Source organism: Salvia splendens, chromosome 17 (genome assembly GCF_004379255.2).
Source record: "Salvia splendens isolate huo1 chromosome 17, SspV2, whole genome shotgun sequence".
NCBI classification, from domain to species: Eukaryota; Viridiplantae; Streptophyta; class Magnoliopsida; order Lamiales; family Lamiaceae; genus Salvia; species Salvia splendens.
This window is the reverse complement of record NC_056048.1, coordinates 19,214,861-19,240,720: the sequence shown is the minus strand read 5'-3', so window position 1 is coordinate 19,240,720 and position 25,860 is coordinate 19,214,861. Positions and strand designations below refer to the sequence as shown.

General features: G+C 41.3%; 1 pseudogene; it reads left to right on the top strand.

The window, feature by feature from the left end:
* Positions 1-13,871: 13,871 nt before the first annotated feature.
* On the top strand, positions 13,872-25,000 carry LOC121774423 (annotated as a pseudogene).
* Positions 25,001-25,860: the final 860 nt, after the last annotated feature.

Below are 25,860 nucleotides of genomic sequence, written 5' to 3'. Positions count from 1 at the left end.
AGTACTTGATGCACTCAGTGGACTCATGCCGAAAATAATTTTCAATAACAATATTTATCATGCCATTAATGAGTGACCTCGGGGTTTTAACTTTGAAAGGGCCCGAGTCACTAAAACATTTCACCAACATCATCATCAACATCACCATACCATATCTGAACATACATGACAAGGAATGTGGCCACATTCCAAGCCACTAGACCGGCCAACTCAAAGAGATAGCGCACGATTTACGGGGTGTACTCTAGCCTGTGTAGGGACTCACTCCCTAGTCAGACCCGAATTCGATTAACCATACATGACAAAAGCCACTTCAGATAGGTCCCATAGCAACACAAAAATATGGCATGACAAACATATTTCCCAAAAATGAATATACTTAGGACATAGTCCTTATTTGAAAAGAAAGCCCACCTCGTTCTCTTAAATCCTCAACTCGTCTTTCAGCCGTTTTGTTTTCAAATAGCTTGCCAAAAATTCCCCCTTTTATGGAAGAACATAATATGCAAAAAATTTGACTTTAGAGAACAAAACATTTAATTAAAAAAAATGCATGTATCCTGGTGATATTAAATCTTACCCTTCATCATTACTTAGAAAATTCTGAAATCCTCGTACGTTAATCATAAGGTCAGCCGACTTTATCACAACAATATGATTCTTTAATTCAATACGTGAAGCTCCTAGCTACTGGCCCAAATTCCATACACTATCTCCTTTATTTCTTTTGCCCAATTCCTAATATTTTAAAGTTGGCCCAACAAAACAAAGAAAAGAACTCTCTTCATCTATTCCAATCGGTCACTCTCTCTGTACTTGTTCCCAGAAACATGAAAATTCCCAAATTCTCTCTTCTAAGTCTCTCACAGTCAGAAATTCCCAAATTGAAATCAATACAACCCAAAATTGGAATCAACACAGTCCTTGATTCCTTCTCTTTCTTCCCCAACACAACACTCCCCCTCTCTTTCCCTTTTACCAGCAGTGATGGCACACCATCTCCGATGAATTCACGGCTGCTGTCCCATCTCTCTTCTTTGTCCCTCCTTCGTGTCGCCGGCATCCAGCAGATCTCACCACCGCTGCCGTCTCATGTCCGGTATCACATCAAATTCCCAAATCTCTCTCGCCAATGCCGTCTCCTCTCCTCTCTCGGACTCTCTCTCAATCTCAACTTTCTTCTCCAACACAAATTCAGAGGCTCACTCATGTCTGCAATCCCTCTCCTTCTCTCCGACATAACTCAGCACCGCCGCCACCGTTTTTTTTTCACTAATTTGCCGACGCGAGCTGCTGTCCGCCACCATTCCCTATTGCAGCAAGCACCGCCTTCTCCTTCAACGCGTTGTTCAGCCACTGAGACACGGCCTTTAATCGTTCGCCACCGCCGCCGCCAAGGATCAGTTGCTGTCATGCCCTCTGCTTGCTGTCCGCCGTTGCTTCACGTCCAGGCCGACGACGCAGGCACCGTCGCCCTGCACTGCCGGAGTAGGAGTCGTCGCCGTCCGGCCGGCGGTCTTCCTCTCATTCGGTTCTCCACCACCGCTGCCATCATCCTTCCGCTCTCGGAGTTCATTCGCCCCTGTCCGGTCAGCCCTCCAGTCACTCCACGTTGCCGTCACTCTCTCTTCCAATGGAAAACCCATAAATTTCAGATTCCTAACTTCACATTCCTCTCTCTAGTCTACCCGTTCAATTTTCGTGAATTCCAACGATGCTTGGCTGATCCGATGAGTAGTAAGAGTTATATTGATTTCTCTTCTCTCCCCGTTCCCAATTCTAGAAACAAAACAAACGTATTTCTTCTCTAAATGTGCATATACATATACCAGAGCTTTTATTTTGGGGTTTGTTAAAGAGATTTGTTCCTATTTTTGAGCGTGCAGAAGATCATGGCCAAAAATCTAGTAACTGAAAGTTGAGGGGAGTAATCTGCGGTTTTTATTCTCTTCGGGTGATTGGGTTTCGAATGAGAATGGGCTCTAGAAAATTATGTTTTTGGTTCATTGGCTTCAAATTGGGCTAGGAGAAAATAATTATTTGGCCCAAAAGTCAAATCCTTCTCTCGATAAAAGAAACAAAGGAAAAAATTTCCAGGTGCACAAACGATGTCACTACAGGAACAATTAAAAAGGGTAAAAAAAGTCGGGGTATTACAATCTACCCATCTTAACAAAAATTTCATCCCAAAATTTGCTTACATCCTTCGAATAAAAAAAAATTCTCCATGAACTTGAAATCCAATTTCCAAGCAGCTTCCTCGTATTGCTTCATAATTAATAACTATAGCTGAAAATTTAACACCTCGTGTTCTTGGTTATATCGATGCCTCTAGTTGGTGTATCACTTTTACGCATGCCTGATTATAGAAACTTATTCCCCCGTGTGCATTCGAAAAGCTCAACCTCACCCTTTTCTCCAAGTCTAGTATCAAGAACTCGAAAATTAATCAAGCAGTCTTACTTGGATATGGACTGATTTCAGAATTGTAGCAACACTGCTGAAAGTGTCTTAATCAGAAAGGCTGCATAATTTAATCAAGAAAACAAGAACAACATTTCTAGCTCAACTCTTCTTAATCTCATCACCAACTTGAGAAAATTGGTTTGTAACCAAAGCATGGACTAAACCCATTGAACTTAACACATCCATTATGAGAATTAAATGGTTTAAACGGTATCAAATAAAATCCATAGAGCTTGAGAATTTACTTCTGATGAGAGCTCGAAAGAATATGAGATAGGTCATGAAAACAGGATGAAACTGAATTAAGTCTCAAATTGCATAGTAGGCTGCCAAATAAGATATTTCAATTGTCAAATCAAATTTGCAAAATTTCGGCATCAATGAATGATGGTTCAAACATGTCATGACATGAGATGGTCAATCGTGGGAGGATTTAGAAGCATAGACAAATTGTAACACCCGTACCTTAAGTTTGAAATTAATCTTATGTAACGGAATAATTGTTAAAATTATTTCGAAATGCTATGCTTCTCGATAAATGTGATATGGGAAAAATTATGGTTTGTGTGTGGTGTGAAGAGGAATGTGTTTAGGTGTTTTCTTGTTGTGAGCTATGGGAGACACGTTTAAGGTCTCGTTGAAAGGTCGATGATGAAATTGCTACTCTTTAGCAAGACGAATGAATTAAATGGAAAGAAATATATGTTTTATGGATAACGACGTGCGTAAAGCGAGGAACAGTTGAATGGATATTATATTTGGAACAACACCAAATATAAATTATGTACGATTTCTCGTACTTTAATTTTTGGTTATGAAGAACGAGATAACAAAATTTAATTAACGCCCGTGAATTTTTTATTAACGAAGGAAAATACGAAAAATATAAAAATGTATGAATTTATTTTGGTTTTTTCAAAATAAATTTGAAGACCAATTAAATACAAGATAATTTAAATCTAATCACTCTTTAAATCCATCAAGTGGTTTTTTTACTTGGGCTTGTAATTTATTTGATGATTTTGGCCCAATTGAAATTAAATCATGGAAGACCAAGTATGGATTTTTTAATTAGCTGAGCCCAAATTAATTCTTTCCCCCCCACGTCGACGGTTTCCCCTCTTCACCCCCATTCTCGGCGGTTTCTTCCTCTTCAAGGGGAGACTCCTCTCTATTCCACCTCTCCACTTCCCTCATCAATACCTACACCCTCCTCAAACCCCTCTAACCCACTCACCACTTTCACTTGGCAAAAAAAAAGAAGAGAGAAGAGAGAAGAAGAAGAAGCGGCGAGAAGTGCCGAGAGAGAAGGAGGAAGCTTGAGCCACCACCTTGTGTTCTTCTACCATTTTCAACCATCTTGGAGGTATAATTCTTTTCCACCCTCAAAGCATGAGACGTTTACTAGCTTTGCATACATGATATATATCCTTGTTCCATAGCTTTTCTTCCATAATCAAATTAAGTAGAAACCGACGTAGAACCAACCGAATGATCGCCGTACGTAGCCGAAGCTTAGAAAGAACTTAGCTTTATGTTAATATCACGTGTTGCGAGTCTTTGCGGAGTGTTTCCGGGCGGGTTCGGAATGGTTTCGGGGGAGGAAAAACCGTCGCCGGCGATGGGCAGCGGCGGACAGCCGTGCCCGACGCTCTGGGGCGGGCGACGGCTTCCGACGGCAGTAGCTTTTCCCCGTCCCCGCCGTGGCAGCGGCCCGGTGAAGTAGCAGCGGCAACGCGGCGGCGGTAGCGCGACGGCGAAGCTAGGTTGATGGCGAACCAGCGATGGCGACGACCGAGGACGTCAACTCCTCGACGACAGCGCAGAGGCGACGACCCGTCGACGGCGTCGAGCCGGAGAGAAGAAGATTACTTGACCTTATGTCGGGATGCTCATGGCTGTGGAGTGAGGCACTATGAGGGAATCAAGAGATTGATTGATGGACTACCGGCACCTTGGAATAGGTGGGCCGACGAGGCTTCACGGTCATACGTCTGGCATAAGCTTCCCGACTACAGCATGCAGGGAGACATGCATGGTTTTGTGAAGGTTCTCTTGGAAGCACTGGTCGATGCTCGTGATGGACCGCCACCCTATGCTCCTCCTAGGAAGGAGGCGTCCTCATCGAGCCGCAGTCCCTACAGCAGAGGTCGATACGAGAGTGAGACGCCGCAACCAAACTGCCCTAAGAGGAGAAGGCTTGGGATGCGTGCCTCCGCACCTTCCGCGACGAAAGTCCTTGTGGTTGATGAGCATATCGACGACGCTACTGATGTGCGGGAGAGTGATGAGGAAGAGGAAGAAGATCCCCTTGAAGATGAGGAGGATCCCATGGAGGGTGAGGAAGACCCCGAAGAAGAGCCCCTTGCGAGAGAGGTTGAAGTTGATAGCGAGGAAGGGGCGAATTACGAGAGAGCTCGCTCCCGAGGAGTAGTGTTTCTGTTGCTGTTTTGTTAGTTTCGAATGTTTGGGTTTTGACGAACTATGTAGTAGTTTCTTTTACCGTTTGTTTTTTCCTTCCCTGTTTCAAAGACTTTGTGGAACACGTACTTGTTGGTTTTAAATAATAAAGTTTCCCGTTGTTTTATCGTTGCGTTCGTTTTACCACGTTGTGTATGGAAAGTTGTGTTGTTGCTTTGGAAAGGTTGTGTGGAGTGGTGATGGTTAAAGTTGAATTTTATACTAATGCATGTATTGAACAGAATGCCTCCCGACGTGCCGCGGTTCACCACGAGAATGGGGCAAGCAACGAGACCCAAAGCAGTGTGGATCCTGAAGGACAACCACCACCACCACCTCCACCACCGCCACAGCCGGAAACGGAACATCGAGAAAGAGTTCCGAAGGAACGTCCTCCCTTCGATGGAATGGGAGATCCAACCAAGGCCGAGACCTGGATTCAGGCCATAGAACGCATCTTTAAGTTCTTGAGGTGCACTGACCAGAGCGCCTATCGTGCGTGACTTATCAGCTCACCGGGTCCGCAGAATTCTGGTGGGAGACGAAGCAGCGGACAATGACGCAGGAAAGAACAGTTAGACACCCTGACGTGGGAAGACTTTAAGGAGGAACTGTATGACAAATACATTCCAAGGAGCTACCGTAAGGCAAAGGAGGCGAGTTCTACAATTTAAAACAGGGGCGGATGACTGTGACCGAATATGACCGTGCCCTATGTGACATGTCTCGATATGCACCCGAGCAAGTAAACACCTACGAGAAGATGGCGGAGAAGTTTTGTGCCGGTCTGTGGCACGAAATCAGGATGGCGTTGGCATGCCGTGGTAGACTCTCGTATGCCGAGTCATTATCTCGTGCATTGGACGTGGAGGAAGCGATGCCACGGGAAAGGACGGTTACACCCACTACTCCAACACCGCCGACCTCACAGCAGAATTTCCGGGATAAGAGGAAATGGGACGGGAACCGCGCACCCTTCGACAACAAGAGGTTCCAGAGTACCCCAAACTCTTCCCAGGGAAAAGGAAAACAAGCTGCTTCCATTCCAAAAGTGGAGATTCCGTCAGAGAGCACCTCCTTGTGCCAAATGTCAGAAGAAACCACATGGGAGAGTGGCAAGAGTCGGGACCAATGTGTGCTACAAGTGTGGTGGAAGTGCGGACAACTTCACCAAAGATGCCCGAGCAAGCAACAATACTGGAGGTGGGGGAACGCCGACGAACTGTTGAACTCTGTTATTTCCTTTATTGTCGAACTCTGTTACCTTTCATTTTGTAAACTTCGGGATTGAAACGTTAGTTAACTTAAATGGCATTTCGCCTTTGACTGTTAAGTTGTATTGCCTTGATTTGATTGTTTCCCCTTCTTCCCCGCTCCTTAATTCCCCCACTGGTCACGATTCCCCGTGCTTCCTATCCTTAGGAAGTGCGGTCGTGACACAAATGTCATAAAGTAGCACTGATCATGGTTCGACGACATCAGGTTATTGAATAATGATATCACATCAATGGATTCACAGGTTTGCAACCAACATGAAGTGAACTTTTTAGGAAAACCAGCTAGATCAAACACGTTAAGGAAAAAGAGAACACGATAGCATTAACTTGGTGTTGCAGAAAGAAAAAAAATCATTGAGCATGAAACAATATATGAAGTGAAATTGAGCTGAAAAGAATTTCACTTCTGCAAGGAAGAACTTGCCGCATGCATAGTTATGAAATAAAAAGGTGTACAAAAGTTCCAAAAAGAATATTCCATCCTTTGAAGAAACATGTATGTGAGATGCGATCATACCGAAGGTCATAACTGTAAACAACTTTAGGAATGAAGTTCAATGACGGAAGCTCATAAGGTAAAAATATTGTCCTTACGAAAGAAGAATCAAAGAAGACTCTAATCAAGATGTCCAAAGATACAAAGGTAAGCACCAAATTTTCAGGAACTGAAAGTGAGTCATGACTCGATATAGGAAAAGAAATAATGGGCACTACTTGCAAAGCATGAGTCAACCAAGGTGTTTAAATAGACAAGGGCTCACGGTTATTCTATACGTATCGAAAAGAACTTAAAATCCCAGTAAGTACTGTTGATTTAAAATCGTTCATTCTAGCTACGAATGTCGCTCTCCCTAGTCCATTTTTCCTGAGCCTGAACATGGTAACATCGTTCTAAGAAACCTTGGACTCCAAGTTGAGATTCATCGTGTCATTACAACTAATAACAGTAGTCGAAAGCCATATCTTCATAATATTCTTTGCACGTGATAACAGTCATTCTCTTAAAACGTTGTAGTTATACTCACGCTCTCAACATGCTATAACGGTCGTTTTCGTCGCATCACCACTTTTGACATAAGATTGGATTTATCTTATTAGATCGCATGTATGATCTCTACCTCCGTTGTAGGATTACATCATTTCGCATCTTTTCTTGCCTCGAACATTTTCTCGTCTGGAACTTCTCTTCAATTTGCACTTCTTCTTTTCTTAAACTCTTTATCATATACTACGTCTTTTCGCATTCTCCTTGTTCTTGTCATTCAGGGAAAAACAATACTGAATTTGTAATCATAAAATAAAGTTCGAGTTCAAACCACATATTTCCATTTGTCCTATCACTCGGAAAAGTGATATTGCAGTTGGCAACAACTAAATTCGATATCACTCAATCTATCATACTTCTTAGGCACTCTATGTTCGCATACAAAGTTTGTGGCATCATATTTCACTCCCACCAACAATTTCATAATATACCGCATACTTCAACGTCAATAGACCATCAATTAATACGTGTTTCACACATTAAGCTTTCTCCAACAGTTCGCGTCATTCCAAGAAATAGAAAAAAATTCCATGGTCCACCGACCTCTATCCCCACTCTTTAGCTACTTGCCTCAGATCTTGACAAAATAGGGGTTCGCCCCAACTTTTAGATTCTCGTTCCTTTTCATTGCTCAGAAAAGCAATAGGGAAGTTTTCAACTCATAACTACAGTTCTCACAGTCAACTAGGCCTACATCTTAGGCACTCTAAGTTCACAACACATTTCATCATCTCGTAGATAAAAAAAACTATCACATTAAAAGTCATGCATACTCCAGCTAACAAGTACTATACACAACATTTCGCTTCCCAAAACACAACGATTTCACATTTCACATCTTCTTTCAAAACAAAAATTTTCTTCAAAACTCACACTTTTTTAAAAAAAAATCAACATCTCACTTTCAACTTTGAAGTACAAGTTTTGACTCAAAATTCAAAACATACTTGAACATCAACTTTCATCTTTCATGTAAAAACAAACAATCCATCGTTCCTCATCAAGACTCGTTCTTTTCTCAAATATCAGCAAATACTCTTCCCAACTCGAATCAATCCCTCACAGAAAGATTCTACTTCCTTATTCTTATAAAATTTTCTCCTCTTCTTCTCAAAAAATTTCTCCTCTTCATTTCTCCAAAACTTTCTCATAAAAATACTCATAAAAATAAATTACCTCTTTCACGGTTGAGATTGGAGAAGCGGGATGTTGAGCCTTCCAAATTTAACCTTCTTTAAGTCTAGCGAAACAAGTCTAGACTAGGACTGAAAAAGACTCTCGGGTCCAAAGCGGAAAGAAAAATTGCTCTGATACCACTCTGTCACACCCGCATTTTCTAAGGATAGAAAACACGGTTGATCGCGACTAGGGGAGGATTAAAGAAGCGGGGAAAAAAAGGGAAAACAACACAACTAGACCATAGCTCGAAACAAACGGGAATAGCTCAAATAAAATCAGAGTATCATTTCAACAATCAACAACTCCAACTGAAAATATCTCACCAATACACGAACTCAAAAGAAACAATATTTAGCGGAAGCATTTCGAGAGTAAAATAATGCTATGTATGAAGACACAACATATTCTAGACATTTGATAGACATTCTTCACTTTTATGCTCAACACCCACCGCACTCGTTACCGCTCAACCTGCACATAGGGAAAACACATGCAGGGCTGAGTACTTGATGCACTCAGTGGACTCATGCCGAAAACAATTTTCAATAACAATATTTATCATGCCATTAATGAGTGACCTCGGGGTTTTAACTTTGAAAGGGCCCGAGTCACTAAAACATTTCGCCAACATCATCATCAACATCACCATACCATATCTGAACATACATGACAAGGAATGTGGCCACATTCCAAGCCACTAGACCGGCCAACTCAAAGAGATAGCGCACGATCTACGGGGTGTACACTAGCCTGAGTAGGGACTCACTCCCTAGTCAGACCCGAATTCGAGCTGCTGTCCGCCACCATTCCCTATTGCAGCAAGCACCGCCTTCTCCTTCAACGCGTTGTTCAGCCACTGAGGCACGGCCTTTAATCGATCGCCGCCGCTGCCAAGGATCAGTTGCTGTCGTGCCCTCTGCTTGCTGTCCGCCGTTGCTTCACGTCCAGGCCGACGACGCAGGCACCGTCGCCCTGCTCTGCTGATCGGAGTAGGAGTCGTCGCCGTCCGGTCGGCGGTCTTCCACTCATTCGGTTCACCACCACCGCTGCCATCATCCTTCCGCTCTCGGAGTTCATTCGCCCCTGTCCGGTCAGCCCTCCAGTCACTCCACGTTGCCGTCACTCTCTCTTCCAATGGAAAACCCAAAAATTTCAGATTCCTAACTACACATTCCTCTCTCTAGTCTACCCGTTCAATTTTCGTGAATTCCAACGATGCTTGGCTGATCCGATGAGTAGTAAGAGTTATATTGATTTCTCTTCTCTCCCCGTTCCCAATTCCAGAAACAAAACAAACGTATTTCTTCTCTAAATGTGCATATACATATACCAGAGCTTTTATTTTGGGGTTTGTTAAAGAGATTTGTTCCTATTTTTGAGCGATGCAGAAGATCATGGCCAAAAATCTAGTAACTGAAAGTTGAGGGGAGTAATCTGTGGTTTTTATTCTCTTCGGGTGATTGGGTTTCGAATGAGAATGGGCTCAAGAAAAATATGTTTTTGGTTCATTGGCTTCAAATTGGGCTAGGATAAAATAATTATTTGGCCCAAAAGTAAAATCATTCTCTCGATAAAAGAAACAAAGGAAAAAATTTCCAGGTGCACAAACGATGTCACTACAGGAACAATTAAAAAGGGTACAAAAAGTTGGGGTATTACAAATAAACTCGAAACTATGAATGATGTTTTGTCTTTTTCCAAGACCACTCACACTCTCTGTGAGGTCTGTCCCTTGGCTAAACATAATCACCTCTCTTTTTCAAATTCAGATTCTATGGCTTCTGATATCTTTGATCCTATAAACTGTGACATTTGGGGTCCTTTTTCCTCATGTACACAAGGATATGCCTATTTTCTGACCATTGTTGATGATAAGTCTAGGTTTATGTAGAAATTTTTCTTGCAACACAAATCGGATGTTAAAACCATACGGACTCTGGTACGGAGTGGAGAGTGTACCGACGAGGGACTAGGAGAGCTGTTGGCCGACTGAGTTAGCAAATCAGAGGGAGAGTTTGTTGCGGAAGGGACCTGAAGTTGTTATGGAAGGTCAACAATTCTTGACGGTTGTTATCAACCAATTCTTATTATTTCAATTCATTTATTTTAGCTTCTACCGTCATTATAAATAGGGAGTTTCTTAGAGGATTATTCATCTTGGAAAAATATCTGAATAGGACGAGTTATCTCGTAGGACTCTGCGGAGGAGTTCTTTTGTTCCTTTCAAATTTAGTAAATTCAATAAAGGCGAGTATTTTCCCTTCTCAGATTTCTATCCTCTCTTTTGTGGCAGTTTGTTGAGCACCGCTTATGCTCTTCCCAGTTCGACGGCCTTTACTCTATCAGACTCAATTTTTACATACCGTATCTACTTAGTTTTCTAAAAAGATCAAAACCATCAGATCTAATAATGGCGCTGAGTTCAACCTACCAACTTTATATACATTTTTTGTAGTATAGTCCAACACTCTTGTGTAGAAACTCCACATAAAAATGCTAGAGTGGAGAGAAAACACTAGCACCTACTAAGAGTACCTAGAAGCCTTCTCTTTCATTCTCATTTACCCATTACTTTTTGGGCGGATAGTGGCTTGTTGCCTCATATATTATCAACAGGATTCCCTCTTTAGTCTCACCAAATAATACATCTCCACTCCAAGTCCTCTTCAATAAATCCCTTTCCTACAATCATCTGAAGGTTTTTGGATGTCTGCTTTGCATCCACTCTTCACAGAGAGAGAGATAAGTTTTCTCCAAGGGCTTCTAGATGTGTTTTTCTGGGATGTCCCTTGGGTTACAAAGGGTATAAGGTCTTAATTATTGACTCCATGCAGGAGATCATCACGAGGAATGTGGTCTTCCATGAAGATATATTTCCCTTTTCTCACTTAAATCCTTCCACTTTCCCTTCTTCTGCCTCACTAAATACTCCAGTCTCATATAATAACTCTGCCTCAGAATCTAACTCTCATTTAGAAAATGCCTCTATTCCAGTAATACTCCAAATATTCCTGCCACTGATTAGAGAAATCAGATCACAAGAGCTGGAAGACTCACTAAATTTCCTTCTCACTTGACTTATTATCTATGCTATACTGTTTCCTCATCATCTCTTTACCCAATATCTTCATACTTTTCTTGATCCAAATTATCTCCCAATCATCTCAAATACATATTCCTCATGAATAATGTGTTTGAACCAAAATCATACTCCCAAGCTTCTACTTCGCCTGATAGGCAGCAAGCTATGCAAGAGGAACTTACTCTCTGGAGAAAACTAAAACATGGAGAATTATGCCTTTACCTCCTCACAAAATCCCAATTGACTGCAAATGGGTGTATAAGGTCAAGTTCAGAGTGGTGCCTTAGTAGAGAGGCTCAAGGCTCGTTTGGTTGCCAATGGGTTCACATAGCTTGAAGGTGTTGATTTCTTTCTCACTTGGATATAAATAATGCATTTCTCTATGGAGATTTGGGAGAAGAAATTTACATGAATCTACCTCCAAGGCTTGTTGTTGAAGGGGACAGTTCTGCTGGGCCAAAACTAGTGTGCAAGTCGAACAAATCTTTATACGGTCTGAAATAAGCTTCGAAACAATGGTACCTCAAGCTTTCTGATGTTTTGGCAAAATTTGGGCTCCAACAATCCGCCTCAGATCGCTCTTTCTTCTTTAAGAGAGACAACTCAAATTTCTTTGGTGTTGTTGTATGTGTTGATGACATTTTAGTTGCTACTGACAGACCATACATGGTAGAAGCATTTAAGCAATTTCTCTTAGAGTTCTTCAAATTCAAAGACTTAGGAGTTCAAAAATATTTCCTCGGCCTTGAGATAGCAAGAAATAAAAGAGGTATTTTTGTCTCTCAAAGGAAATATGTGATGGATTTGGTCAGAGATGCAAGCTTGCTAGGATGTAGCCTTCTTTAGTTCCCATGGATCCAGTAAATTAGTTGAAACAAGATACTGGACACCCTATGAAAGATCCCTCTAAGTACAAGAGACAAATTGGAAGATTGCTCTACTTTTGCTTCACTAGACATGATATAACGTTTGCATTACACAAGCTTAGTCAATATATTTCAAAGAATTGTGATGAGCAATGGAGGCTAGTGAGAAAATACATAGATATCTAAAGGGAACTTTAGGCCATGGCTTATTTAACTTAAGTGATAATGCATCTATACTTCGCATTTTTTCATATGCTGACTGGGCAGCATGCCCTGATACAAGGCGATCTATGACAAGTTATTTCCTATTTCTTGGCTCTTCTTTGATGTCCTAGAAAGCGAAGAAGCAGCACACTATTTCAAGATCATCATCTAAAGCCGAGTACAGAGCCATGCCACAAGCAACTTGCGAGGTAGTATGGGTAAGATCATTGCTGGAAGATTTGCTGTTAAAGTCGAGAGAACAGTCTCTATTTTCTGTGATAACCAAGCGACAGTTCACATCAACTCCAATCCTGTACTTCATGAGCGTACAAAGAACATTGAGATTGATTGTCATGCTGTGAGAGAAAGATTCTTAGAAGGTGTGATCAAGCCTATGCACATAAGAAATGATCTGCAACAATTAGTTGACATTTTCACCGAGCCTTTGGGAGCTTCTGCTTTTGGAGATATTTTGAGCAAGATGAACTTTTATAGCCCATACAGTCCATCTTGAGAGGGGTTGTTGAAGTTGTTGGTTTGAGCTAAAGAAGAGAAGAGAAGTCGACCGTTGGGAAAGATCTGTTGGTGGCGGTTAGGGAGTTACTTATCCAGCTGGCATTGAATGAGATATTTTCTTTTGTGTTAGCTCAAGTGGGTCTAAATAAGGAGCAAACATCACTTTGTAAGTTTGATCAACTAATTCAATCAATAAGAAACAATATTTCTTCGTTTTATTTTTGTTTTCTCTTTCCAATTTTTTTGGTTTGTTGTGATGTTTGAGTTTACAATTTCAACAAATCCTTTTGAAAACAACACTCCACAGAGCTCCTGAAATCCCCTGACGCCCCCTCCGGCAAACGGGTGGCTCGCCGAAGAATATGTATGTCAATCTTGAGCACCGTGGGTACGATGCATTTGTCAGCAATCTTGAGCTATGTGGGTACACTGGCTCGACATTGTGTTCCGTCTCCTTCCAAAGGTCCTCCGCCACCACATAAGAAACAAAGTCAGAAACTTTTTAGTAAAGATATTATTCTGATCATGGCAGGGCACTGCTTGTAATCTTGCTAGGTATTTTCTTCATTCTGATGTGTTGCTGGTTGAGGAGAAAGAAAATGAGAGAGAAGCGGAGAAAGGCGGAAGGGCGGAAGAGAAAGGCGTCCTGCCAACTGCTGCAGAAATGGAAGAGAGCGACAGAGAGACGGGAGGAAGCTTGTGAACTTTGATGGGCCGATGGTGTTCGGCAGATGATCTGCTATGCGCCACTGCTAAGATCATGGGCAAAAGCACCTATGGAACAATCAGCTACAATGGAAGATGACATTCAAGTCGCTGTCAAGAGACTCGGTGAGAAGATAACAAAGGGCGAATGGAAGTTCGAGATTGAGGTCAATGCCTTGGGAAAGATTTCTAGTAAAAGAAGCCCGTTAAAACCGTTGTCAACGAAGAGAGATTGAGAGAAGAAGAAGAAGAGAGAGAGAGAGAGTCTATTTTGGAATTTTTAATTTTTTAATTTTTAATTAATTTTATTTTAATTAATTATGTACTCCTAATTAGGTTAAAATATTACTAATCTGGCGTTGGCCGTCAGTTTTTGAATGAACCGTAAAAGAAGACCACTTCGACTACGATTTCGTTTGTTTAGGAATTGATTTTCAAAAAGTGAATGTTCTGGACCAACTTCGTATTTTGGTCATATGCTTAGGACCAAAAATGGACTTTACTGTTTCTACAATTATTTTGTTACCTTTATTTTCACTGCTAGTTGCCACCATATTATGGATTTCATCGGTGAAATGATTCAAAAATAATTACAAAAGTTTGAAACTTAATAATATACTTCCTTTGTCCCACAATAATTTTCACTCTTTTCCATTTCGATCCATCCCACAATAATTGTCACACTTTATTTTTACCATAAATGTTAAGTAGGTCTCACATTCTACTAACTCACTTCACTCACAAGTTATTATAAAAACAATTTAAAAATGTGGGTCCCATATAATTTTTCTAACCAACTTTTCTTTACATTTCTTAAAACTCGTGCCCACAATAAGAGTTACAATTATTGTGGGACAAAGAGAGAATCATTTTAGTATTGAAAAATATAAGTTATATCAGAATTTGACTATTCTTATCAGTTTATTTCCCGATTTGTCCATTTAGTTCTTTCAATTTTAACTCTATATTTCTTTTATAGGTACAAATTAAATACGAAAAGATCATGACTTTAATCCAAACACTAAACCATCATTGTTTAGAGTAAAGGCCAAAACTGGTCCTGAACATATGACCATTTTACGATTTTGGTCCTAAACTTTATCTTTTGGATTTTTTGGTCATGTACATTTCAAATCAGATCACAATTGGTCTTGGACTAACTGTTCCGTTAAAAACTAATGGTCAACGGGTTTAATCCCAATTTTGACCAAATTAGACTTTTAATTCTAATTTTTATTCCCTAATTAATTCCCTAATTATTTTAGTAAATATTCATTTAAAATCAGAAATAAATAATATGAAAAAAATAAAATGAAATACAATTGCTCACACTAAAACATGTCTGCTCTCAACACTTACGAAATTTACTCAAAACGTCTCTCTCTCTCTCTCAAGGATTCACTTCGACGGAACCCTCCTCCGATCGGTGATGGCGAATCCAAGGCAGATGATGGAATCCTTCTCGACTAACCCTATTTTCTCGTCGGAACGAAGAAACCGTAATCGACTGCAATTGCAAGACTCGTACCGGAATCGGCGGTCACGTTGACCGCCGCCACTCCCGCGCAGTCCCTTTGCTGAAAGTCGATCGCTCTACAACTAGGGTTTGAGAGGAAGAGGAAGGAAGAAGATGAAAGATGAGAGGAAGGAAGAAGATGAAAAAAAAGGAGTAAAAAATCATAATTAAAAGTCTAATTTAGTTTTTAACGGAACAGTTAGTCCAGGAACAATTGTGATCCGATTTGAAATGTACAGGACCAAAAAATCCAAAAGATAAAGTTTAGAACCAAATTCGTAAAATGACCATATGTTCAGGACCAATTTTGGCCTTTACTCTTTTTTTTACAAGAAATGAATGCGAAAATAGACAGACTCTATATCTCATCCTCCCTCTCACACAAATTCCCAATTTAAGAATCGAGCCCGCCTTTTCTCTTCTTTCAATTTTAAACATTTATAACAAGCTCACAATTTTTAGGAAAATTATCTACATCAAATGAAATGCATATGATGAACCTTATATTCATTGATCGATCGAACTAAGATTCAAAGTTAGACACATACTCTAGAGTTTTACTACTCCCTCCGTCCCGGCTAAGATGACACATTCCTTGGCCGGCACGAGTTATTGGTTAATGTGTTTAATTGAAGAGAGAAAAGAGAAAAGGTGGGTGTAGATATTAAAATAGAGAGAGAAGAAAGATGAATATTTTAATAGGAGTGAGAAAAAGTGGTTGGATGTATTAATTGGAAAGAGAAAGTTTCCAAAAAAGGTAATGTGTCCTCTTAGTTGGGACAAACTAAAAAGGAAAATGTGTCATCTTAAGTGAGACAGAGGAAGTAATACAATAACCCGAAAACAATCAACAATACCAAATTAAATCAGTAGAAATTACTCTGTCCTAAAAAAAATAGAAACATTTGAAACGACATGAAAACAATTAACAATATCAAATTATATCTTAACTATATACTACCCCCGTCCTTAAAAAAATAGAAACATTTGAAACGACACGAGTTTTAATAATGCATAATTGGTAAAGTAAAAAGAGCAAAAGAAAAATGGGTAAAGTAAGAGAGAGAAATGAAAAAAATATTATTTATGCAATTATGATTGGCGGGAGAAATTACGTGACAATATATTCAAAACACTGAATTCTTAGAAAATTATATACCTGAGTTTAATTTAAGTAGTAGTAGTAATCAATCTTATTGAAAAGGGAATAAAAATGAAACATGGAATAGAACATCTCGAGCTCCAAAATAGAAACATAAGAATATAAGATGTAGCTAGGGACAAAAAGTGGAATAGATTGCGTATTTGATAGACCCTTGAGAATCTATCGTTGAAATAAGAGAGCATACGAAAGTAATTTGCAAACGGAAAAGGATATACCCTAGTTGAGGTTCTAGGGTTTTCACGCCAAGAAGAATGAGAATAAATTTATGTTTATTTCTCAATGAATCAATGAATCAAATTTATGTTACTACCAAATTTTGTTAATGTGGAATGCTACAATTAATTTTGAACAAACGGTATGCTGATTACTATATTTATACAAGTAGATAATTAGCTGGAATTAAAAGGGAAAATGCATAAGTGGCGTTTATGTTTAGGTATTCAAGTGGTTTATCAGTTGAAACACTGTAAAAGAGTTTAGTAGAAAATGGGATACTGCTTGTTATGTAGCTAATGATGCTGGTTTTTGGAAACTTTGCTGCTTTTTTTTTTTGGACTGTAATAGGAACTGGAAAAGAGAAGCCAGATTACCTTGCTACTGTGGATACTGATCCGAATTCACCAACGTATTCCAAAGTCATTCATAGGCTGTCCATGCCTTACCTTGGAGACGAACTGCACCGCTCTGGATGGAATGCTTGCAGCTCTTGCCATGGCGATCCATCAGCTGTGAGACGCTTTCTTGTCCTCCCTTTCCTACTGTAAGTAGGCCTTATTTTTCTACGCTTCCCTTGCCTCGTTGTGCTAATCGTGTACTATTACAAATGGATTGTTTAAGTTGTTTATTTACAGCAACATTTAAGTTCTTTGTAGTGTTACAAATGTCTTATTATTTCTGTGCTCGCTTAATTTGTTCTCTATTTCTCAGGTCTGGGCCCGTTGATACTCAAAAGGATCCAAGGGCTCCATCTTTACATAAAGTCGTTAATCCCAAGGATATAATAGAGAAGACGGGGGTGGCATATCCTCACACAGCTCACTGTCTCGCGTCTGGTGAAATCATGGTGTCATGTCTTGGAGATAAAGATGGGAATGCTGAAGGAAATGGATTTCTACTCCTGGATTCTGACTTTAATGTCAAAGGAAGGTAGACGTCTGCTCATGGATTATTAACAAATATTGTAATGAACTCATGTCATGCGACTTTACCTTACCTCTGGAACGTGACTAGTCATATGTTTCAATTTTGTTTTGAGAAGACATTATGAAATGTGAATGGTCGGACAGGTGGGAGAAACCGGGGCACAGCCCCCTTTACGGCTATGATTTCTGGTACCAGCCTCGACACAAGACCATGATCAGCACATCGATGGGAGCTCCTTCCACTTTTATCAAAGGTTTCAACGTTCAGCATGTTTCTGATGGTTTATATGGGAGACATTTGCACGTCTACAGCTGGCCAGGAGGAGAGCTGAAACAGACGTTGGATTTTGGAAATAATGGCCTCGTACCTTTGGAGGTTAGTACTAGTATGCTACATTATCATTCTCCTATAAAATATGATCTATTCAATTTATCCACATGATCCAGCCAAAGATACAGGCTTCGTGGGGTCACGAGGTAGCAATATCAGTGAAGCCACTCAAGGTGCAGAATTGGATTCTACCAGAGATGCCTGCTCTTATAACTGACTTCATGATGATCGTTTCCTCTACCTTGTAACATCCAGAGAGGAAGTCCTGTTGTGGCGGAGGCGGAAGATGGCACAACATACGTCAACTCCAGGTACGCCTCTTTTGCTTCTCAACGTAGTGTGCTCAAGCTCGATTCGTTTACTATCAATGTCCAACTCGAGTAGTAAATTCAATTGAGCTTATTCGAGCCAAGTATTCATTATAATAAATGAAGTTAATTAGTAATAACATTTGATAGTGTTATTACTAATTAAAGGGTAAAAGAACCAAGTTCACTGAACGAGCTTTTATCAAGTTGAGACCCAAACAACTCACATCAAAACTTTTGTAGTGTCATCTCCTAGGCTCATCATTTTCTATAATGTATCGACAAGGGTGTTAGAAATAATGGGAAGAAATCCCCAAGCCTTGTACATGCGGTACTCTAACTATTACAATCGAAAGGAAACTTGCAACAAAAAGAGGAATGAAAATTACAATGGAAATAAAGCAAACCAAATTTATAAGTCGAGTCGAGGAAAGCCCTCTTTCCGCAAGACAAATTACGCCCCGGCTAGTGCTCACGGAATGGCGTATTGCCCCCAATAAAACGACTTCCTCCTAGCGTGTAGAAGCACCTCAAACCCGCTAGGCACCGGCGAACTTGATGGAGTTCCGAGAATCGAGCTAGACAATGCTCCTAAAAAGCTAACTAGAATGCTTGAGAGCTAGAGAGAAGATAGAATGTTTTGTTTGTGTGTCCACATCTCTCAAATCCACATGCCTTATATAGGCACAAAAGAGGACATGGAAGGTCTTGATCATAATCCACCATTAAGCAAACCATTATGCAAAAGGTGGTTACAAGAGATGGAAAGCCAAAGGATTGGCCATATCAAAAGTTTCCATCAATTTACATGTTTTTTTCCAACAATCCCCCACATTGGTTAGAGCGCTGCAAGCTCAAACCAACACCAGACACAAATGCATGCATGCAGACTCTATGCTCAATTCTCGAGAAACAATATTGCATTTGGAATAGTAGCTTGGGGCTTTGAACTTTCCATAGTCAACACTATCGGGCATACCGGCGGCCTGGTGGACGTGATGCCTAGAACCATTCCTCCTTGGTGTATACCGAGACAATAATATTGGCACAATATTATTTACAAACTCATCAGTTCTCACGTTTGTGTCCTTTACTGGCCATGGAACACCACTTTGGATTCATAAGTGATTCACATGTTGAAGCGGCCCACACTTCTTCACTTACATAGGTGATTCTTTTCCAGGTATCCTGCAATACCCACCTCCTCGAGGTTTCTAAGAATCATTAAAAGTCAAAACTTAGCCTCTTACCACATGCAGGTTACAACACTCAATGCTTTCTAAAGAATGGGCGAAGATAAAAAATCTTCCGAGTGTTACAACTAGATTCATATAACTTCGTTTTCCCATTGAACCAAGCCCATGGGATCTCCAATCGTATGGTTGGGTTACCACTATAATCATCTTTTAAGATGTGGTTTTCAGTCCCATTCCTTTTAGCAATTTATGCAATTGATCACGGTTTAAACCTTTCGTTAACGGATCCGCTAAGTTATCAACTGATCTTACATAGTCAACTGTGATAACACCACTTGTGATCAATTGTCTGACGGTATTATGTCGCCGACGAATATGTCGAGAGTTACCGTTGTATAAGCCACTATGTGCTCTCCCTATAGCTGCTTGGCTATCACAGTATATCACTACTGTCGGCACTGGCTTCTTCCAACATGGAATACATTCTAGGAAATTTCTGAGCCACTCGGCTTCTTCCCCTGCTTTATCCAATGCGATAAACTCAGATTCCATGGTGGATCGAGCTATACACGTTTGTTTCGTCGACTTCCACGAAACAGCACCACCCCCACAGTGAACACATAACCACTCGTCGAGAACGAGTCTTTTGAATCAAATATCCAATTTGCATCACAGTACCCTTCAAGTACTTGGGGACATCTTGTGTACTGCAACTCAAAGTTAAGAGTATACTACAAGTATCTCAAAACCCTACGCAGAGCTTTCCAATGTTCCTTGCTTGGGTTGCTCGTAAATCGGCTCAGCTTATTCACCGTACACGCAAGATCTGGTCGGGTGCAGTTTGTGATAAACATCAAACTCCCTATGATCTTTGCATAATCTTCTTGAGCTATAGGCTCACCCGTGTGCTTACTCAAATGCACGTTGGGTTCCAATGGAGTCTTAGCTGGCTCACAATCGAACGAGTGAAATTTCTTTAGCACTTTCTCAATATAATGAGATTGTGTCAGAGCAATTCCCTCATGATTCCTTTTAATTTTGATTCCGAGAATCACATCAGCTAAACCCATATCTTTCATGTCGAAATTTCTCTTCAACATATTTTTGGTTTCGTTGATAATGGCACTATTGCTGCCCGTAATCAACATATCATCTACATAAAGACACACAATAACAAAACCGTTATCTGTGTTCTTAATGTAAACACACTTATCTCACTCATTGATAGTGAATCCATTTGCCAACATCACGTTGTCAAATTTTAAATGCCATTGTAATGGTGCTTGCTTCAACCCATATAATGACTTTACCAGTTTGCATACTTTACGCTCTTGCCCAGTCACAACAAACCCTTGGGGTTGTTCCATATATATTTCTTCTTCCAGATCACCATTCAGAAACACAGTTTTCATATCCATTTGGTGAATATCGAGATTGTGCAAAGCAGCAATCGCAAGAAGCACCCGAATGGAAGTTATTCTCGTAACAGGTGAATAGGTATCAAAAAAGTCATGCTCTTCTTTCTGCTTAAAGCCTTGGACAACTAGGCGAACTTTGTACTTATCTATAGTACCATCGGGCTTATATTTCCTTTTCAGAATCCACTTGCACCCTAAAGTCTTACAGCCTTCAGGCAAGTCTACTAACACCCAAGTGTTATTTCTCATGATGAATTCAATTTCACTATTGATAGCTTCTTGCCACCACGCTGCGTCTGGGCCAGACAGAGCTTCCGCCAATCACTTTGGTTCGTCATCCAACATAAAAGTTATGAAGTCGGGACCAAATGTTTTAGCAACTTTAACTCTTTTACCACGTCTTGGTTCAACATCCTCAAGACTTGACCTCGTCCTTTTTGGAGGATTAGAACTAGTGGATTCATCCATCATTCTTTCACTAGAACGATCCTCTTGCCTCTTGTAAGGGTAAACATTCTCAAAGAATATAGCATTCCTTGACTCAATCGTTGCTCCTTCAGCCACGCCAGGCACAGCTGATCTATGGACTAGGAAACGATAGGCACTACTATTAAGTGCATGGCCAATAAAGATGTAATCGACTGTTTTAGGGCCTATTGCAACTTGTTTCGGAGGTGGTACTTCTACCTTCGCTAAACACCCCCACACTTTGAGGTATGAATACGAATGTTTCTTCCCTTTCCACAACTCATAAGGAGTCACATCCTTATTTTTTAGTGGAATTTTGTTCAGGATATGATTCGCTGTTAACACAGCCTCCCCCCACATGTTCTGGGGTAATCCTGAATTACTCAACAAGGCATTCATCAGTGTTCGATTTTTGCGTTCAGCAACACCATTTGATTGAGGAGAATATGGAGCTGTGGTTTGGTGAATTATACCACTTGCATGACATAATTCTGCAAACGGAGCTACATACTCACCACCTCTATCACTTCGAACACACTTAATTCGACAATTAAGTTGATTTTCAGCTTCATTTTTGAAGTCTTTAAACGCTTCAATTGCCTCATCTTTACTTATTAATAAGTAAAGGTAACAATACCTTGTGCAATCATCTATAAATGTGATGAAGTACTTTTTACCACCTCTTGTTTGCACAAATTTTAAATCACATACGTCTGTATGGATCAATTCAAGAGGTTTGTGCTTCGCTCTACCGAATGGAACGGCAGTTTAGCCATTTTGGCTTCAACACACACTTCACACCTTTCTTGTGAGTTAAACTTATCTACTTTTAGTAAATTAAGATTTATTAGTCTTTTTATAGCATTTAGATTTACATGTCCCAATCTATTATGCCATAAATCAGAGCTCTCAAGCAAATAAGAGAACGTGTCATCTTCCTTATTGCTTATTCCTTTTCCACGGTGAATGACCGTAACATTCAGCTCAAAAAGTCCATTCACTAGGTGGCCTTCACCTATGAACTTTCCATACTTGGTCAATAAAACCTTTTCACACTCAAATTCTAGTGAAAATCCATGATTTACTAGAAGTGAGTCTGACACCAAATTATTTCGGATGTCTGGGACATGCAGTACATCCTTAAGGGTAAGAACTTTTCCAGATCCTAATTTTAGGAACACATTACCCACACCAACCACCTTAGAAGAGGCTTGGTTTCCCATACGTACTTTTCTACCTCCAACAGATTTGTAGGTAGAAAAAACGCTTCTCTCGGAGCACATATGACATGTGGCACCCGTATCAACAAACCATTCATTTGGATTGTTACCATGGTTCACGTCGGAGACCATTGCGACCACCTCGTGATCATTGTTGTTTATAACAACACGTTCAAATAATTTGCACAATATCGTCTCCAACAATAAGTACACAATTATATCGAACCATATGTCCATTGGTATATTTAACACCACAAGCATCCCAATTATTACTACCAAGTCAAAATTGGTCTTGCTTGTCAACTGACAAACGATAAACACAATTCTCAAGAGAGTAGATCTCAAAGAATTAACCATTTCGTTGCCCATGAACATTGGTACTGTTCGTTTCTTCATTCCAGCTTTGGAGCTCATGTTTCCTCCAACTTCAATTGGTATAATCCTGTCTTAGAAGAGTACACTAATTTGTCTTGCGATTGTTAGAAATAATGGGAAGAAATCCCAAAGCCTTGTACATGCGGTACTCTAACTATTACAATCGAAAGGAAACTTGCAACAAAAAGAGGAATGAAAATTACAATGGAAATAAAGCAAACCAAATTTATAAGTCGAGTCGAGGAAAGCCCTCTTTCCGCAAGACAAATTACGCCCCGGCTAGTGCTCACGGAATGCGAAGGAGATTCACGACCGATTTCCAGAGGAACCATTTGTTGGGGGGTAATTTTTGTTGTTAGAAAGACTTAGATTGGGAAAGAAGTGATGAAAGCGTACTAGCCAGGATAGTACAGGGAAAGGACAAAAGGAAAATGTAGGGTAGGAACCATGGTATGCGGACCTAGCCAACTACTTAGTTTCGGGGGAGCTTCCAGAAGTGCCGAGCATCACCAAGGCTCAAAGAATGAAGATCAAGAGCGAGGCGAAGAAGTACTACTTTTGGGACGACCCATATCTTTGGAGAGTAGGAGCAGATCAAGTGATAAGAAGGTGCGTTCCTGACTGGGAGCAGAGGGACGTATTGACGCATTGCCACTCTTTGGCGTGTGGAGGACATTTCGGTCCCAGGAAGACAGCGAGAAAGATCCTGGATAGCGGATTTTATTGGCCAACCCTCAACAAAGATGCCTACGAGTTCTGTAGAGGTTGTGAGCGTTGTCAACAGACCGGTGGAATATCAGCGCGAGATGAAATGCCACAAGTCCCGATCGTTGTTTGTGAGTTGTTCGACATATGGGGGATGGATTTCATGGGGCCTTCCCTCGTCGTATGGGAACTTGTACATCTTAGTCGCAGTTGACTACGTCTCCAAGTGGCTAGAAGCCAAGGCCACAAGTACTGTGAAGCAAGGGAGGTAGCCAAGTTCCTCAAAAGTAACATTTTCAGTCGTTTCGGAGTACCAAGGGCCATAATATCCGATCAGGGCACCCACTTCTGTAACCGCACCATCGAAGCGTTGATGAAGAAATACGGTGTTCATCACAGACTATCGAGCCCCTACCACCCACAAGAGAACGGGCAAGCAGAAATCTCTAACTGAGAGATAAAGAAGATTCTGGAGAAGACCATCAATCCTTCCAGGAAGGACTGGAGTATAAGGTTAGAGGATGCTCTGTGGGCATATCGCACAGCCTACAAGACCCCCATATGAATGTCTCCGTACCGAATTGTTTCGGGAAGATGTGCCACTTACCAGTGGGAATTGAGCACCGGGCATACTGGGCAGTACATCAAGTAATGTAGATGCTACAGCCCGTGAAAAGTACGTGAAAAGGAAAGGAAAGTGCAGCTGCAGGAGTTAGAGGAACTCAGATTGGAGTCGTTTGATTCAGCCATGTGGTACAAAGAGCGAACCAAATTGTGGCATGACAGAAATCTGAGGACCAAGGATCTCCATGTTGGGCAGAAAGTACTACTCTTCCAGTCGAGGTTGAAGCTCATGCCTGGGAAGCTCAAGTCAAAGTGGACCGGACCCTATGTCATAGGCTAAAGGTATTTAGGGATAATAGTGATGTGGCCGGTTTCAGTCAAATAGGGGGAGCAGGGGGCATAACCGGAGAAGCCCCATCTGAACCGATAGTTCAGTCCAGAGTACAACCAGAAGGAGAATCTTCCTCGGCGACCGCATCGCCTGAGACCTCAGAACTCTCCCCGACTAACCAAGAGACTGATTCAATGGATATTGATGCCATTGCCGCCCATTATGATTCAGATCCAGAGGAAAGGGAGGCGAAGAAAGGAACCGTTGAACCCGAGAGGACGCCGGTAGCAGAGCCTATTCTTCAAGAAGTGTCGAAGGAAGAGATAGATCTTAATGAGTCCGCCAAGAAGCAGGGTCTCATGACTGATGAGGAATTCGAAGCACTGTTAGCGGAGGTAACTCAAGGGGAGGGGAGAGATGAAGAGGAGGCAGTAAGCGAGGGTAGAGAGACCAGCCAGTAGAATAGAAGGAAGAAGAAAGAGTCGAGTCAGAAAACGTCCCAGCAAGAGGCAGGAGCGGATGAAGCGCGTACTGCTCAGGAGGAGACAGTAGCGAGCATGGAGGTACCGGAGCCAGCAGCACCTCCAGTGATAAAGTCAAAAGCCTTCAAGCGAAAGCTAGTGTTGAAGGGCGACTCAAAGGGGCACGGCCGAAACTGCAGAGGGTATCGCAAAGATGCTTGGGCAAATGGGCAGCTAGTAAGGCAAAGCCAAAACAGAGGCAAATCCGGTAGAAATTTGAGCGAAAGAAGAAAGGGGTACTCCCACCAAACCTGGGGGAGGAGTTTTTACCCGCGACTAACTTAGAGGAAACTGCAATGGAAGCAGCAGAAGCGGTCTCTCCGACGCCGGGTGGCCAAGGTGAAGAGGCTGATTGGGTGGCTGAGGGTCTGGACCTCGCATCCAAGTCAGCAGGCCAGGAGGAGCAGGAATTGACATTATCCGTACCAGCGGAGAGACTAGTCCTGCTGCCCAGGATCAGTGTTCAACACAAGCTGAGAAGGAACCCGAAGAAGAGAAAGACGGGGTTGATGGAGAGGAAGCCAGATACAAGGCAAAGAGGAATGAAAGGGAAAAGCTCCTATGAAGAAGAAGCCCAGCGCCAAGAAGCAACGCACTGTGAACACCAACGTAGTCATCACGGAACCAGATTGGAGGGCACCGCCTCGCCAGCAAGAGACGAGCGACAGTGATTATACAACCAGTGAGGTTTCTGACTCCGACATTGACATTTCCCTGGAGAATGAAGAGTATAGAGAGCACCAACTCCCGCAAGATCATCAGGAGCTTGTACATCCCCCATTGGAGAGGATGAGGTACCG